Here is a 12,694-nt window from a genome sequence, read left to right on the forward strand (position 1 = left end):
CTGCTTAACAACAGGCTCAATCGTGCCTAGTACTGGAAACCTAGCTCAATCTCAAAGAGTAAAGTTAACTACGGTCTAAACATTAGTCCTTACATCACACGGAGAAGTGGGGTCTTCAGTCCTTATCAAGGAAACATCTCTTTGCAACAGATGGAGTCCACTGTAGAAAACCACAACCAATCAAAATGCAGAGATGTGGATCCCAGTCCTAGTGGATATGACTAGAACACTCCCTGCCTTGAGCTCAGGGAACACTCTGGAAGAGCAGAGAGGATCTGGGGAATGGACCGTGGAACAGCACGGCCAGCTGTGTGAGCTGCGACACAACCCGGGCAGCTTACCACAGGGGCTTGGGATAATTTCATATTCATCCCTGACCTTTCCTTTGCCAGCTTCACCCATGGTCCTTTGCCCTTGATCAAATACTCTCCTGGACCTTGACATTAACCAGGACAAGCACTGTGACAAGTCCGAAACCAGTTGAAATTAGGTCGTTCCCTGTCACTAACCCGTGTGATTTGATGACATTAAAAAGAAGAGGAAGCAAGAAAGAAACCAGAAGAGAATTCATTTCCTTTTTTACTTTTAGAAAACGCTGCTCAGAGCACAGCAATTTAGACAGGAACCTCTAGAGCACACAGTGCCCAGGAGAATTGCTTTCCCTAGAACCCTGGCTCTGACCCCTGACCCCAACACCCCTCCTCTGATATGCTGTCCATTAAGGAGAGAGAGGGGTGAATCTAGACTCCAAAAATGAACTGTGGGATATGACATTCACTCCTACATTTCTCCTATTAAGCCAGTGTTCTTCATTAGCTTGCCACAGGGGACTGAGAGAAAATTGTTTTAAAACTCGGAACTGAATTTAAACTAAGTAAGGAAAAAAAAAACCCACAACAACGAAAAACCTACCAAGACCAGATGTTTAAAGCAGTTTGCCACTAACTTTTGGAAACTCTGGAGAAGAGCTAGGATCGAACCCAGGGGCTTATACACACTACACAAGCATATCCACCAATTCATTCCTAGCTGGTTGCAAACTTTTCCAGTTAACTTTCTTTTTAAAAAGATTTCATTTTATTTGAATCACTGTGTGAGCATCTGTCATGAGTATGTATGTACAGGTGCCCACGGAGGAAAGGCGAGGGTGTAAGATCTCTGGAACTGGAGTTACAGGTGGCCTGGGAAAGAGAACAGGTCTCTCCATGTAGCCATGACTGGCTGAAAAATCATTGTTTGGACCAGGCTGCCCTTCATCTCATAGAAATCCACCTGCCTCTGCCTCTCTAGTTCTGCATTAAAGGTGTGTAACCACCATTCAAAGCCAGCTATGGGCGAACTCTTTTCTTCTTATTTAGTTTATTTTATGTGTATCAGTGTTTTTGCCTCTGTGGTGTATATGCACCACATGTGTATATAATATCCCTGGAGGTCAGCAGAGGGTGTCAGGTGGCCTAGAACTGACTTACAAATCGTTGCAAGTCACTATGTGCTAGGAATTGAACCCAGGTCCTCTGCAACAGTAACTAACCACAGAACAGTCTCTCTAGCCCTTTCAGTTAACTAGTAACTGATTGTCTCCTTGAAAGTTTAGCTAATCAGTCCAAGAATACAACTGTTTAAATAGAGTCGTCACAGCTCTTAGAGTCGTCACAGCTCTCTGGATACAGCTCAGTGGTAGAGCGCTCACCTAGCATGTAGAAGGCCCTAGGTTCACTCCCTAGCATCAAAACACAAAACAAGCAAACCAAAACTATGCACAGAGAGACTTAAAAAAGGGATCATATAAAAGCCTTGGGTTTGGGCTGGTGAGATGGCTCAGCGGGGAAGAGCACCGACTGCTCTTCGGAAGGTCATGAGTTCAAATCCCAGCAACCACATGGTGGCTCACAACCACCCATAATGAGATCTGACGCCCTCGTCTGGTGCGTCTGAAGACAGCTACAGTAGTGTACTTACATATAATAAATAAATAAATCTTAAAACAAAACAAAACAAAACAAAAAGCCTTGGGTTTTGGTATTAACCATTTGGTAACCGATTTATAGTCGGTGCTTAGCAAGGTGAGAGGCACAAGCGGTCCGGGCCTCAAACAGCAAAAGAACAGGACCAGAAACAAACACTGGGTCCTAGCTAGTGCAGGCTCACTGAAGAATCCAACTATCTTATTCTTCAAAAGATGCTATTAAGATAGTGAAAAGCCACATCCCGGAGAATTCACAACATAGAAGTAGGTGTTAGATTAGTGCCACCATGGGAATGCGTGAAGATCTGCTGTGAAACAGTGAGAAATCTAAAGAGGGTAGGGACGGGGTAAAGGAAAGTACGGGAGAGTAAATGAGGAAACACAAACAACCCATCAACACCGCACCCCCTTGAAGCAACACGACCCCATGAAAACCAATGTGCTGCCAGTATAAATCACAATGAGAGATCCGTGCACTCTGGCCAGGCGGCATAAACTCAAAGTGTGGATGGTGTGTGAGGGGGCAGCAGACACTCTGGAAGGAATACACAGAACTTCAAACTTTCTTCCACTCTTGAGGACAACAGCCCAGAGAAACCTGGAAAGGGTGTTGGCCCCAGCCTAGGAAGATACAAAATGCCCAGTACCCATCTGCAAACGGAAGGGGCTAACAAGCTGGACCTTTAACTTACAGTCATAAAAAAGAAACTACAGCTACAGGCAAGAATAGAACACACACACACACACACACACACACACCCCAATGTGGCTGTTAAGTAAGTGGAATACATATGACTCTACTTACAAAAGCTCAAATGCATGCAAAACCAAACTACATTAAAGCTATAAACCTATGTAGTTAAGCTGTAAAGAGCAGTTAATGATCATATATATGATATATTATTATATATTAATATATTATTGTTATATTAATATATATTATTTTTTCAGTCAGCATGTCCCCTGGGACAGTGTGGATAGATCTGTTTAAGGAGAGGTATAAAATTGGTGTGTAAATGGAATACTACTCAGCTATTGAAAGCAAGGACATCATGAATTTGGCAGGCAAATGGATGGAACTAGAAAATATCATCCTGCATGAGGTAACTCAGACCCAAAAAGACACGCCTGCTTAGTATGTACTCATAAGTGGATATTAGCCATAAAGCACAGGGTAACCATGCTACAATCCACAGACCCAAAGAAGCCAAATAACAAAGAGGGCCTAAGGGAGGATGCTTGAATCTTTCTCAAAGGGGAAATAAAATAGACATTGGAGGTGAACAGAAGGAAGGAACTGGATGGGAGAGGGGATGGGGATGGGAACAGGGCAGGGGGATCGGGGTAGGGAGAGCAGGGGAGAGGGAACAAAAATTGGTAATGGGCAAGGCGGGGGAGGCATCTCTAGGATGTGCCAGAGACATGGGATGTGGGGGCAGGGAGTCTGTGGAGTGATTCTAGCTAAGACTCCTAGCCGTGGGGGATATAGACCCTTAAGTGGCTCAATGTCCTGTAGGCAGACAGAACGCCCAGTAGAGGGATAAGAACAGCAACCCACCTACAAAACCTTCGACTCAAAATATGTCCTGCCTACAAGGTGTTCAGGGAAAAAGACAGAGCAGAGACTGAGGGAATGGCCAACCAACGACTGGTCCAAATTGGGACCCATCCTGTGGGAAAAAACCAATACGGGACGCTATTAATGATACTCTGTTATAACTTACAGATAGGATCCTAGCTAGCATAACTGTCCTCTGAGAGGCTCCACCCAGCAGTTGATGGAAACAGATGAAGGGACTCACAGCCAAACATTAGATGTAGCTTTGGGAATCTTGTGAAAGAGTTGGGGGAAGCACTGAGGGACCCAGAGGGGATAGGAACTCCATGGGAAGACCAACAGACTCAACTAACCTGGACCCTTGGGGGCTCCCAGAAACTAAACCACCCACCAAAGAGTGAGCGTGGTCAGCACGCCCCTGTCACACATATGTGGCAGATGTGCAGTTTGGTCTTCATGTGGGTCCCCCAACAACTGTAGTGAGGGCTACCCCCGAATCTGTTGCCTAACTGTGGATCCCATTCCTCAAACTGGGCTGCCTTGTCTTGCCTCACAGTGGGAAAGGCTGCACCTAGTCTGCAGTGGCTTGATCTGCCCGGATGGGGTGGGGTACCAAGGGGAGACCTCCCCTTTCTCAGATGAGGAGGGGAGGAAGGAGGAAGGGAGGAAGAGAGGAAAAGGTGGGGGGGAGGGAGAGGAGGTGGGGGGAAGGGAGAGAGAGCAAGAAGAAGGGAGAAATGGAGTGAAGGAGGGCTGGGAAAAAAGCACTATATTCCTAGGAGGAAGAAAACCTACAAGCACGAGGCTGGCAGGATGGCTCAGTGAGCCACCAAGCCTGAGCTGGATCCCTGGGACCCACACGAAAGAAGGAGAGAATCACCTCCACATTCACACACTAAATAAATACATACTTTTAAAATTGTCTTCAAAACACAAAACACCTAAGAGGAAATGTGCACCACCCTCTTTAAAAGGCAACCATGAAGCTTAACTGGGTGCTCTGACAGGAGATGACAGAAATAAAAATTAGACTACAAGGAAGACTATATCCCCGGGTTGGAAAACTCCATCTATTTATTATTGCATAAGTGCAGTCCCAAATGAAATGCTAATGATACGTGTAGAAAACGCAATGAAATGATCATAGACTTCATAAAGAATAATGAATACATAGGCAAGCATGACCAAGGAAATTAGGAGCAAGGGCTTGCACGTCCAGACATTAATACAAAGTCATGATGAAAACGTGTAAGCAAAGCAAGGGGTGGCGGTATGTGTCTGTGATCCCAGCGCAGGAGGTGGGCCCAGGGGCATAAAGAGCTGAGAGCCATCCTCTGCTACATAGTGAATTCCAGGCTATCCTGGGCTACATAGCGAGGCCCTGTCTCCAAACAAAAACAACAACAAAAGATAAAGTGACAGAGGAGGAAAAACAACGGATTCAGGAAAAAAAAAAAAAAGACAAAACCAGAAAACCTGGAAACTTGCATGTTTTATACTATAGCAAAGCTGACATTCTACGTCAGTCAGAAGAAGGAAGAAAGCACCCATCAGATTTAGTAAGTCTGGTTACTGCACCTGAAGGCTGAGGGAGGTGGGAGGCCGGAAGCTCTCAGCGTGTGCCTTTTACAATTGATTTAAAAAAAAAATGTTATGTATGTGAGTACACTGTTGCTCTCTTCAGGCATATCAGAAGAGAATATCAGATCCCATTACAGATGGTTGTGAGCCACCACATGGTTACTGGGAATTGAACTCATGACCTCTGAAAGTGCTCTTAAGACAGTGCTCTTAACCTCTGAGGCATCTCTCCAGCCCTTACTTGAATTTGTAACAGTGTGGCTCTACAGGCTATGCAGTTCTGCTATCTTGACAGGCTCTAGAATCATGATGGAGACAAGTTTCTGGGCACATCTGTGAAAGATTACCTTGATCGGGTTAACTGAGGCAAAAAGAGCCTTCTTAAACATGGGCAGTACCATTCCCTAGGCTCGGGTCCTGGACCGCATAAGAGAAAGCTAGCTGAGTACCAGCGGTCATCCTGTTTCCTGCTTGCACAGGTCACATGACCAGCTGCTTCCTGCTCCTTCAACCACTCCCTCCCTGCCAATGAGGACTGTAAACTCAAACTGTGAGACAATTAAGTCCTTCCTTCCTGAGGTTGCCTTGTAGGCATTTCGCTGAAGCAACGGGAGAAATAATCTGTACAGAAAACCAGTACCAGAAGTCAGGCCGCTAATCAAATCAAGGAAACATCTTACCTCCCATCCTAAACCAAGATAAATCCAGATAAGACCGGAGAGGAACAGAGTGGAAAGGCTGAACTCCAGAAAGGATCCTGAACCCATGAGATCTTGCTGTGTGGGACAAACAAGGCTTATGATAGGGGTCTACACTGTGAGCTCTGGGCCATCCAGGGATACACAGAAAGACCCTGTGTCAAAAACACACACAACAAACAAAATACAGGGCTGGATTACAGCTCTATGGTACATCACTTGCCTAGCATGTGAAGCCTATAGGTAATCCCTAGCACTATAAAAAGAGAAAAAAATAAATAGATTATGCTCTGCTGGGGTTTGAATGAAAATGGGCCCTAAAGCGTCCTGGGGAGTAGCACTATTGGAAGACATGGCTTTGTTAGAATAGGCATGGCTTTGTTGGATGGAGCGTGTCACTAGGAGTGGGCTCTGAAGGTTCAGAAACTCAAGCCAGCCTTACCGGCTCACTCTTCCTGCTGCCTGCAGATCTTGATGTAGAACTCTTAGCTACCTCTCCAGCAACACGTTGGTTTGCATGCTGCCATGATCCCCACCATGGCACTAATGGACTAAACCTCTGAATGGTAAGACAGCCCCAGTTTTTCTTCATATGAGTTGCTGTGGTCATGGTGTCTCTTCACCGCAATGGAAACCCTAACTAAGACATGCTCTTAAAATGGATGAACTTTGTAATGCATATACCTCAGAGACTGACAATAATAGAGTACTTGCCTGGCATGCCCAAGGTGCCGGGTTTGATTTATAACCACACACTCACACCTGCACACACACACACACACACACACACACACACACTGCATCCACAGTGACCCTCCTTTCTAAGCCTCAGAACCCATGGATGTACAGCCAAGGCCTCTTTGAAATTCCTCTTTGGTTTCAGCCTGCATTGTATGCCTTAGTTTTCATTGTTTATCTTTCCCATTAAATTGCAGCCACCGATGAGATGGGCTGTCCCCGGCACCGTGAACACTCAAGCTAAATTGAATGGTCACCTTGTCACGAAGGAGAGGACTCCTGAAGGATACAGGAGGCTCTTTAACTCGGAGACGCTGTATCTTGGTGAAGCAGAGAATCCATTGTCAAAGACTTGGGATGAGCAGAAGAGAAAATCTTACAAAGCCGAGCATCAACTCAACTGCTCGGGTGGGCCACGCCCAACGACGAAACCACACCAACAGGTGGAGGAGGCAAAACCACTACTGACAGGACAGGGCCCCAAGTACAGCTCTCTTCCTTGACAGGCAAACACCAGCAGCTTCCTAACTGTGCCACAATGGTCATGGCGACATGCGATTGACTGTCCAGGGTCTAGGAAGTGCTTTTACATAAGGTGTCCACACGGTACCTGCCTGCGGTCTTACATAAGGCACTCGGGTATTTTTAGCAGCTTGGAAATGCAGTGTGAACAGAGGGGCGCTCTTGAAGCACAGCTGGGCTCTGCAGTCTGCCACAAGCCTTGGAATGCTCTTTTGCTGACAGCTCGATCTGAGGACTGAGGTCTGAGGTCTGGGCCCAGGGCTCCTAGAATATCCAGACCCAGATCCTGCAGTTCCTCCAGGAAGACCCAAGCCCTGGCAACTAGCTGGTGTGGATATGTGTACCCTCACCCATTCACCCCTGGCCCATCATGGGAGGAGAGTGGGGGCAGTGCCCATGCCAAGTAGCCACCTCCTAGTTGGCATGGGCCAAGTAGCCACTTACTAGTTAAGTGATCTCCCCTATAGACAGAGCCAGTGCTGTGTAAAGGGCACAAGCAGAACTAACTCTGGCTCTCCCTGCACCCCATCCCCAAGCTAACTCCTTCTAGAACATGGAAGTCCACTCTCATGTCATCTCCCACTCTCATGTCACCTCCCATGTGTCACCAAAAGCCAAGGTTGTAGGTGAAGTGGGTGAGGTGAAAGGCAAGGCTCTTCTGTAAGAGCTGTGTTCGCACTCTAGGGTGATGCTCACTGCGGCCCTTTTACTGTTTTAGTAAATTTTACTGAAGGGTACTATCTACACAAAAGGACACGCAAGTAAATTCTGGGTTTAGGCCATAGCTCAGTTGTTGAGTCTGTTTCCATGCATAAGACCCTGGGTTCTGTCCTCAGTAAGGGGTGGGGGGGACTGATCAATTCTGATGGTTATAAACACAACGCTTGACCAATCAAATTAAAAGAAGAAAAAAAAAAAGTCTAGTGAGGCCAAGGCAGGAGGATCGCTTGAACCTGAGTTTAGGGTCAGCCTGGGCTACATAGTGGGCCCTGCAGCTATCTGCTCTGATTTCTGCTTGTGTGACTCATGTGGCTGTTAACTGCTCATTCTCGCCTGCAATGGCGTTCTAGTGTCTACATTTGCCCTGGTTTCTAAGGACTCTGAGTCCTTTCTGGTTTACTTGGTTATTTACCAATGCCAGTCTGAACCCTCTCAGAACATGCCTTTGCACTGTAGCTTCTTGCCCACGATGAGGCATGGATACAGTGACTGCTCTACACCTTGAATCTTAGAGCAGCCGGTCTGTTCACCATTCCAGTCTTAGACCGTAGCTCTTCCACTGGCAGCTCATAGAGCCTTAACCACAAGGACAGACATTCTAGGACTGAACGCCACCTCCATCTCGTACTTGCTGTGTGTTATCTGACAAATGCTTAGCTGCTCTGGGACATCAGTTTCTCATCTATGAGATGGGGAAAACGTTACTACTTCTAACTCCCCCGGGATGAGAATTAAGTATGGAGACTGCATCTGGGAGCACTTGGTCCATATGTCTTCCTTTTCCTTCTTTTTCTTTTTCTCTCCCTTTTGTCTGTTTAACTTTTTTAATGACTTATTTATTTTTCTATGCATTGATGCTTTGTGTGTGTGTGTGTGTGTGTGTGTGTATGTGTGTGTGTGTGTGTGTATTCCATACCCTAGAACTGGATTTACAGACAGTTGTGAGCTCCCATGTGGGTGCTGGAAATTGAACCGGGGTCCTCTGGAAGAGCATCCAGTGTTCTTAACCACTTAGCCGTCTCTCCACCCCCACATTTGGCTCATATGTCTGAGGTGTGTTGTTCATGGTGGTATCCATGGACAAGGCCTAGACACAGCTGAAGAGAATAGGCTTGCCTATTCCAGGAGCACCTGCTCTGTCTCTTTTCTGACAGGCATCCAAGACAGCATAGCTACCCACGATGCACTGGGTATCACTCATAGATGTGACCTAAACCAGGGTCATCACCTTGGGGTCATGACTAATGGTGTGCCAGCTGCCTGGCTACAACATGCTGGGACACAAACAGAACCCAGAAGTCACTGGTTTGAAGAAACAAACAAACAAAAAAAATTTAATATCTACTCAAAAGGAAAACGAAGTGGAATATTTAATTTCTTCAGGCAGCAAACACAGAAAAAGCCCCTCCAAGCACATAGTGCAGAGACCTAGGAGCAGGAGATTTGGGCCTCACACTACTGGTTGCTATGGTAACAGGATTTTGCAGCAGGAGCTCATTTTCATGTGACAGTGGCCTGCAAGAGAAGGGAAGGGGGGCCTCCTCCTAAAGAAACTTATTTGGCGGTTCAAAAGGGGGACTGAGAGTGTTCCTAAGGGATGGGTACTTAGGGAACTCTGGAAGGGTGGACCTGAGGATTCCCCACCCTCCAACCCACAGAGCTCTCTGCTCCACAGCTCTAAAGCCAGATCAGAAACAGTATGTTTCCAGGGCCTCCCTGACTGCTGCCACAACCTCTGGAGTCAAGGATCCCATTACCTATCTATCTGTCTGCTATCAAGTCCCTTTCCCAGAGACCAGAAGAGTCCCAAGCCACCAGTATGTCCTGTGTACCAGGGCCAGATACTGAGGGGACGCTGGAGATGTGGTACATATACACCTTCAGGCCAAACAACAAGTCCTTGTATTTAACGATAGCTTGGAGCCCGTAGGACTGAATTCCACCTCAGCTCTGCCTACCCGCACACAAGCTGTGTGAGTCCGGCAGGTCGCTTCCTGACGGGCAGAGTGGAGACAATAATCTTGATGTCTACCTCTCTGAGTGCCTCAAGAACATAAAAACCAGTGAAGGCCTGGACCCCTTGGTACACTGCCCAATTCAGGACACAGTAATGTCCATTCTTTGTTAAGAAGCCAACAGCAGAGACCACTCAGGACTTAAATGGCATAGAACACACAATGTAACTAAGCCATTCGGAAGCCTAGAGGAGCAGAAGGCCAAGAACCTGGAAGAAGCAGCAGGGCTCTAAGGGAGATTTAATTTGAACAGGGCTCCAGGCATGGGGTGGAGAATTCTCAGAAACTTGGGGGCAGTTCACTGAACACCTACAGGATGTGCAGTGCCGAGGATCCAGAGGGGGGAAAAACGGAGAGGCTGCCATCAGGAAACAGCAAGACAGCTGTAGGCAAGGATGCAGTTAGGAAAGGGGTCCTGGATCAGTGGGACTCCAGGCAGGAGGAGCAAGCTCTCTCAGACAACAGCACCTAAGCCAAATAGTACAGGGAGGGACAAGGGTGACTGGCCATGAAGGGGAAGAGAGAAGATTCAGGATTGGAAACCAATATAAAGGAAGCCCAGGACTGAAAGGCCAAGAACCCAGCAAAGGAGCTGGCCCAGAAAGGCCTGAGGAAAACAGGAGACTCTGAGGATTTCTTAGGGGTCAAGGTCAAGAGCTGCTCCTTCTAGAGGTGACATGTCAGATTGTTTGCCGCACACACGAGCTTGCATCAGGAGTCTGTATTCTAGCCTACACCTTTTCCAGGTCAGGGCCAGCCGGTCCCAGGAGAAAAGGCCAGACCCCTTAGAGGCAAATGTAGTCTGATAAAATGAGAAGGGCTCCTGTCTGAGACACTCGTCCAGATTCAGACTACCTTTGAGTGACTGTAGGGCAACCCAAAGAAAGCCTGGACATGAGGTAGTGTGACCTGGAAGCCTCCCCAAGACCACTGCGTGAGAAGTCCTGAACTCGGCCTGGAAAGGAGAAGCAAGAAAAGAGGGCTGGGAAAGGAACAACTGGGGAAGAAGGGAGGGAGGCCTGCCCAGAAATAAAGACCACCGGTAGGGAAGGCTGCAAAATAGATGACACCCCGGCGGTGGGTAGGGAGTGGGGACAAGAGGGAGAGAGGCTCACAGGAAAGCCAGTTAGCAGCTTCAGATGAGTGGCAGGACTGCAGTCTGGGCTGCAGGGTTACACGGAGGAGGACAGCAGCAGGTGCAGAGCACTTGTGGAAAATGTGACGGTGAGAGCAAAGCTCACCTCACAGCTCCGTTTTTTTTTTTTTTCTTTCCCAGTTGGGAGCCAAGTGGCTGTCAGAGGCAGCGATGGAAGGAGCAATGTCTCCGGTTGGGGGCGAGACAGAGCCTGAACTATAGGGGCTGGCTTCTCTGAGAGGCTTTCGCCTTGCTCTGGGGCCTCAAGGATGCCGCTTTCCCTCTCCTACCCTCTGCTGCCGCGAGGATCAAAGCTTTCCAGCTGCACAAACCGACTGACAGCGACTTTTCACCTGGATCCCACTGGCTCAAGTCTCACTGAGATCGGGTTTCCACTTTCAGCATCCCCCACCTTTCCCAGGGGGGCCGCTAAGGAAGGTGTATCAGATACACGGATGGAAAATCGGGTCGCTCTGCCCTGCTCCACCTCGGAGTTCGCAGACGGCCTGAGACGCCCTGGGAGCAAGCAGGGAGGGTCGCCATCCTGAACTCCTAGCGGCGCCCCGAGTGGCTTGAAACACTTCCCCAAACCTGTCTGACCGCGGGGAGGGGACTTCCAGGGGCAGAATCGGCTGACACGGGGGACACCCTCCACCCTGCATCCGCACACCCAAGGGCTCCACGTGCTTTCGGATTCCCACTCCTGAACGCCAGCCAGCCTGTTTGAGACGAGCGTCCAGGGCCAAGGACACCCCCCACAAACGCCAGTCACCTGAAACAATGGATCCCGCCCACCCTACACCGGCCGGGCACTGAGGGATCGCGACGCAGGCCACCAACTGCAGGCCCTTCCCGCCGCCCGCGCGCGCTCGCGGGGCGCCGCACTTGTTGACTCACTCGCGGGCGCGCTCGCCCCAGCGCCGCCTGCTGTCCGCACCGCGCGCGCCCCTCCCCCACCGGCCGCCCGCGCCCCGCTCCACTCCGTGCCCGGGACACACCCTGGGCCGCTCGAGGTACACCCTTCGCTCCGGGCTGTGGCTTAAATCCGGGAATATGAGTGCGACCGTGGAGCGGACAGCAGCGCTGTCCCGGGACAGCCCTAGTGGAGCCCCGAGTCTCCGGTCACGGAGAGACAGAGAGAGGGCGGGTAAACCCAGGAGGGCAGTCGGGCGCCAGGCCCTGCCCGCGCCCCAGCGGTGCTCAGGAACGGTCCCCACCCCAGGTTCCAACATCTACAGGATCTGAGCTCTGGCTCCGGGACCATCGCGTGCACACGCTCTGGCTCCCATCCTAGAGCCAAACACACACACCGGGGCCCCAGAGACTGGGCCCAGGAAAGGGGGGGTGGCCCCACTTTAGCTTCACTTACCTGGGGCTTCGCCCCGGCCGGGCGCGCTCCCTGGCTGCCCTCTGGCGGTCACCTCAGGTACCAGGCGCGCGCCCCGCCCCGGTCCGCCCCTCTTTGACCTGGGACCTGTTCCTGCCAGCTGAAGAGCGCTGGCCTGAGGCCATCTGATAGGCGCCATCCCCTTTAGATGGCTCTTCTTGGCACCGAGTGGATCTCGAGGGCTCCTTTTAGTTACAGATAACGAACAGCTCTGTCTTTTCTTTAAAGAGCTTCAAGCCTCTTCTAGCAACCCCAGGAGGCAAAAGATAGGGTTTCTAGAAACCTAACACTAGCTGGTGCTCAATGTATGTTTGCAGAATAAATGACTGGAGGAGGCGCAAATGGATGCTACAGTCTTCAAAGGAAGCTGCCAC

The 12,694-nt window shown here is 49.4% G+C and overlaps 1 protein-coding gene across 1 annotated transcript in view; it reads right to left on the bottom strand.

Moving 5' to 3' along the window:
- Rph3al (rabphilin 3A like (without C2 domains)) overlaps window positions 1-12,337 on the bottom strand; it is a 145,348-nt gene extending 133,011 nt beyond the window's left edge. Inside the window, exon 1 of the mRNA XM_031351529.1 lies at window positions 12,303-12,337. The gene's annotated coding sequence lies outside the window, so the exon portion shown is untranslated. The remainder of the gene's footprint in view (window positions 1-12,302) is intronic.
- Window positions 12,338-12,694: the final 357 nt, after the last annotated feature.

Source organism: Mastomys coucha, unplaced genomic scaffold, assembly GCF_008632895.1.
Source record: "Mastomys coucha isolate ucsf_1 unplaced genomic scaffold, UCSF_Mcou_1 pScaffold5, whole genome shotgun sequence".
Classification (NCBI taxonomy): Eukaryota; Metazoa; Chordata; class Mammalia; order Rodentia; family Muridae; genus Mastomys; species Mastomys coucha.